The 5,849-nt window shown below is 36.5% G+C and overlaps 1 pseudogene; it reads left to right on the top strand.

Moving 5' to 3' along the window:
• The first annotated feature begins 1,048 nt into the window (after window positions 1-1,048).
• Window positions 1,049-5,849, top strand: part of LOC103588900 — a 19,773-nt pseudogene continuing 14,972 nt past the window's right edge.

Genomic DNA, 5,849 nt, shown 5'->3' on the forward strand with positions numbered 1-5,849 from the left:
AAAAGACCTTTATGGTAAAATATATACATTTTATTGAAGGACATAAAGGTGACTCAAATAAACAGTTTCATCACATTAAGGGAGGGAAAATTCAATATGATAAAGATGTGAATTATCTCAAATTAATTAAATTATAAATGTAAAAATTAGATATTATATAGCACAAGTTTCAAATTTTTAATAATTCTCATACTGGAAAATATAAGAACTTAGGGAAATGGGAACTCTCATACAATAATGTTGGTTAGAGTCTACATTTAAAAATTTTTGTACAGTAGACTGACAGTATAAATAAAGCTGAAGCAGCACATGCCTCAAGACAAAGAAATCCCACTTTCAGAGCAGTGTCCCTACATTTTAAAATTTTATATTCTTTTGGTAAATGATTTTGGGCATATATTCCCAATATATGTGTGTAAATTTAACTTTTAAATTATCTACATTATGTGAATATATATATATGTATATAACTGTATATGTTATAAAGCATTCACAAATCATAAAGGATAAGATAAAGGTGAAAATTCCTGTCAATTATGAATATGTGGTTATAATTTTTACCTTGTAATATGGCTGACAAGCAGCTCATACTTGAGTGCCGTTTTCTTATTTTTCATTTGTATGTGCATTATCAGAATAATTTTTGACACACAATTCCTTTGCAGAAATTCTTTTAAGTCATGTTGAGGGTAATCGAGATAGCAGAATGTATAAATCTATGTGACCACCCAACATTATATGAAAGCTGATCAATGAATATATAAATGTGCTACTGTCAATGCCTTAGCATTGCAGGGCTCCCACTAATATTTCGAATATTTTGTATTGTCTCCACGAGACATTTCCAGTTCACATGTGTACTAAACGAGTGCTGTTTTATTCCATGTATTAAATATTAGTAAGTCTTACTATTTTTGGTGAAAAAGAAATGTAAACAGAGTTTCTAATATTTATTATTGCACCTTAATGCAATCTCTAGGGTATACTCTCTGCACTCCATTGGCCACCACCATAAAGAAATTCTTACACATATACAGAAGGTGCTAGAATGTCACAGCAGTTTGTTTGTAAGAGTGAAAAACTGTATGCAGACTCAATAGCCAGTAATAGGTAAGCCCTCAATATATTGTTTTAGTCACCTTTTAAAAAGTTAAAGTGAATCAACTAGATCTGCATGTATCTCAAAAACAAAATATTAAGTGAAAAAGACAAGTTGAATCATTTATAGAGTTTTATACCATTTTTGTAACTTAAAAACACATAAAATAGTGCTATCTTTTGTTTACTAATTCATATACAGCTAATAAAGTAAACATGAGTGGGGAGAAATGCCTTGGGGTAGAGGAAGAAGTATAAGATTGGGGAGAAGTTACAAAGGACACTTTAAATGTTTGTGTAATTATTTTGTTTTTGTTTTTCTGGTTTTTTCTTAAAGTAACTAAAGCAAATGTGGCAAAATGTTAACTTAAAAAAAATGTTTGGGGAGCAAGTACATGGGATTGTGTTAAAATCCTCTGTGTTTTTCTGTATGTTTGACATATTTCATAATAAAAAGGAAAGTAGAATAAATAATAATGATAAAAGTGAAAATCATTGAGTGAAAATAAAGGTGATAGCATCAGTCGTTAAAACTAAAGCTATTCTTTTAAAAAGACCAATAATTACAAATCATATAATTCATATTAGGGAACAAGAGAGAAAGAAAATGGACTTCAGCTAATAAAGTTATCTTTCTAAAGAAATCAGAGTGATTATTCCTCATACAAGGAATAAATCTAGCACGGAAAACAGTGAAAGACCTTGAAATAGATCGACCTGCAACAGAAGACTCAAGAAGCCGGCTTTTTAGTGTAATCATAAAAAATTAGTTTAAGAACAGCACTTTTTTTTTTTTTTAATCCAGGCCTAAAATTCAGGAGATGGACTAATCCAATAAGACAAATGAGTTTAAGAACAGCACTTTTTTTTTTTTTAATCCAGGCCTAAAATTCAGGAGATGGACTAATCCAATAAGACAAATGAAAATAATGTCCTTTCTAGATAAACATAAGCCCTTAAATGATAATAGAGTTTGGTTATTAATTTGATAATCAATAGTAAAGGGAACAGATTAAACAATAGCAACAGTACTAACAGCAAACATTCAAATTTTGAACCTGTCATCTATAAAGAGAAAAGAAAAGATCAGGTGAACTAAATATATTAGGAAGATAAATTGGTCTTAGACACGTTGAAATCAAGTAGATGGAGAAAAGACCTAGTAGATGTTATGGATAGAAACACAGATCTGTAATGAAGCTGAGAGAGTGGATGCATTCATTAAAGTAAAGATTAAACCTGAAGTAAAAAAATTCCAAGGGATTGAGGATTTTCAGAAGCAGAGAAGACAGCAAATTGCACCTGGAGTCCCTAGCAATGGGCTTCAACAATGTCACATGCTGCAGAAGAATTTTTTAAAAATGAAGGTTATTGGAAGATGGGATGTCAAGATGTTGGAAGTCATTAGGAAGTTTTGAGGGCTTAGTTTCAAAGGAATGAATACGAGGTTGAGGAAAACTGTAGAGGAGCCGTTAGATGTAAAAATTGAGGTGCTGAATCACATTAAGTGGGTGATGTGGGTTAAATTCCATCCTTCAAAAATATATGTTGAAATCCTAACCCCTGGTACCAGTGAATATGACCTTATTTTGAAATAGGGTCTTTACAGATATTATTAATATGTAAATCAAAATGAAGTCATACTGAAATAGAGTGGACCCTTAATTCAATATGATTTATGTCCTTAGAAAAAGAGAGGGAAAGAGACAGTGACAGATACACACACAGAGGAGAATGCCATTTGAAGTCATAGACAAACAGAAGATAGAATGCTTGTGATGAAAACAGGGAAATTAGGGTTATGTAGCTGCAAAGCAAGGAATGCCCAGGATTGCTGGCAAGCACCAGAAGCTAGGAGAGACATGACCCTTCAGAAAGCTTGGTTTGGACTTCTAGCCTCTGAAATTGTGCGAGAATAAATTTCTGGTTTTTTTTAGGTCATCTAGTTTGTGGTACTTTGTTATGGAAGCCCTAGGAAACTAATGCAGTGGGGATTTGGGGAATAAATGGGAGAAGATGAGCTAGTTAATTAGATACTTTATCAGATATGGTAGCCTAAGAAAAGTGGCAGTGACAAATGTTTCTCCATGTGTAATTACTAGAATGTCTTAAAAAGATAGAAGAGATTATATTAGAAGTTAATAATAGCATAAAGACTGATAACCAGGTTTGATCCACTTCTTAATTGTGTAATCCAGTTTTCTTCTGGCACCCAGGATGGGGACAGCTACAATGCTGGGCCCCTCTGGCATTTCCTGAGGCATCTGAGTTTCTACCTTAACCGGTTTGTGCCTCAGTTTCTTCACCTTCAAAATGGGTATAACAATAGTATTAAGTTGGTTATGAAGAGTAAATGAACTATCACATGTGAAGCTGTTAGAATAGTGCCTGGCACGTAATAGGTATTCAAAAGTGATACCTGTTACGAATATCTCAAATAATTTTAATCAGCTAGACTTACATCAACTCACCTTATTCTGAAACAGGTAGAAGGCGATTGGCAAAAGTATCTGGGAAAAGTGGGAAATGAGGAATCAAGGAGAAAGCTCTCCATTCACAGGAGTTAAGGGAACTTCCCAAATTCAACCATTTTTTGTAATCTTTCAAGCCCTACTTCCTGTGTGAAGACTTTTATAGCTATTCCAATTTATTGTTTTCCCTACTATTAACTCTTACAGTAATTAAGTTGACCCTCTTCTTTTAGAAACAGGGTTTGGTAAATGCCTAGGACCCATGCCCATCCTGCAGACAATGAAGATGGGTATGGTTGTGTGGTGTGAAGAAGGGTTATTTAGGTCTTTTAACTAGGTGGATGCTACCAGTCATCCTGTTCAGTAGTCTTAGATCTAATTTTCCCTTAATACTTTCATACAAATTAAATAAACTCTCAGGTAAGTGTGACAGTTCTAGCCTGTATAAACTTGCACACTATGTCATCTACCTGCATATTCCCTCTATCTGTACTTAATAATAGCCCAACATAATTCAGACCAGTGTCTATTTGATCATCCTGGGCCAGACCGTTCCTGTTGATGCATTAATTACTTCAGTAATTTATTTATCATTCATCAAGCCCTGTGCTAGAATTAGATACAGAGATTAATGACAGTCTTTCATCTCGGGTAGAACAGCATCTGTGGGGAAACAGGCACTTATATAGATAATTAGTAAAAGGAGTGGTCGAGATGGACACAGAGAATTAAAAAAAACTTAGAGAAGGACCATTCAGCCCAGCCCACATGTAGTGAGGAAAGTCAAAAGGAGATGACTCTTGAGGAGAGTCTCATGAAGGAGAAGGTCGTGGCCATGTAAAGTGTGGTGGGGCACGTGAAGGTCCTTCATTACAGGGGATCCGGCATGAGCAATACAGGACAGCAGGAGACAGTGTGTATGTCTAGGGACCACTAGGAACTTACATTTCTGAGTTTAAAATAGAAGGCTAGAAATGGGAGAGGTAAACCTTAAGAGATAGGAACTATATCAAGTCCTGGAGGATTTTGTTTTTCAAATTAAGAAGAGTAGGCTGTCCTGTTTAGTGTGGGAATCACTGAGTGAATTTAAGGAGGCAAATTGGACAAGCAAGCAGACCTTTGATATCACTTTGGCAGCTTTATGGAGAATTGACTCATGGGTGACACAACTGGGGAAATGGAAACATTAGGGAGGTTTTATTAGTCTGTGTTTGGTCAGGAAAAGTGAGTTGGTGGAGATATTGCAGGAGTAAAGGGGTTTCGGATAGGAATTAGGGATTCACAGATGTACAAAGGTTGGAGGAGAGAAGGTCAAGAAAGTTGTAGCCAGAAAATCGGGAAAACAGCCTTGAGAATCTAGCCTGATACACAGAAATGGGTATTTTTCAAGAAGTTAGTAAACTGCTGCAAGTGTCAAGGATTCTCTGGGAAAGCTCCCAACAGTTATCTTAATCTGAAGCAGCAAAACAGTGCTTGTTAAGAAGTCTGAGGAGCTGCTTCAAATCTCGGGTCTGTCCATGCGTTTGGTCCAATGAACTTCACAGGATAATGGCCTTGCTTCATGTCTGCTCTCCACATCTTGCCCATGTTCTTCTCACTGGCGAATTCCAATACAGAGAAGGGAATTCTGGGAAAACTAGTCCCTGGTGTGTCTTCTGCACTCAAAAGGGGCTGGTGCTGATGCAAAGAGAATAACTAACAATCCAGCACAGAGGTCATACCTGGTTGAGGTGAAAGGTGGTAAGAGTCTAGACTAGAAGGTCATAGGCAAGTGGTAAAGGGATAAATTCAAATAGATCATAAATCTAAATTTATAAATTCCTAACATTAAGTTATAATAATTTTGTAGATTACAGGATGGGGGTGAGAAAGGGAGAGAGAGTCAAGTATGCCTCTCAGGTGTTTAGCTTGAATTCCCGGGTTGGGGGAGGAAACAGCAATTGAGATAGAAAATGAAAGTGGGGGGCCGGCCCAGTGGCGCACTGGATAAGTGCGCTGCTTGGGAAGCGCTGTGGCGCTCCCGCCTGAAGGTTCGGATCCCACATACAGACCGGTTCCCGCTCACTGGCTGAGCGAGGCGCGGGGGCAACGCTGAGGGTTGCAATCCCGTTGCCGGTCCCCGGTCCGGTAAGGGGGCAACACTGAGGGTTGCGATCCGTTGCCGGACACGGAAAAAGACAAAAAGACAAAAAAAAAAAAAAAAAAAAAAAAAAAAAAAAAAAAAGGGGGGTTGTTTTAAAAAAAAAAAAAAATCCTTTTAGTTTGGAACCCCTGGGGGGG

The sequence above is a fragment of the Galeopterus variegatus genome, unplaced genomic scaffold (genome assembly GCF_000696425.1).
Source record: "Galeopterus variegatus unplaced genomic scaffold, G_variegatus-3.0.2 Scaffold625, whole genome shotgun sequence".
Classification (NCBI taxonomy): domain Eukaryota; kingdom Metazoa; phylum Chordata; class Mammalia; order Dermoptera; family Cynocephalidae; genus Galeopterus; species Galeopterus variegatus.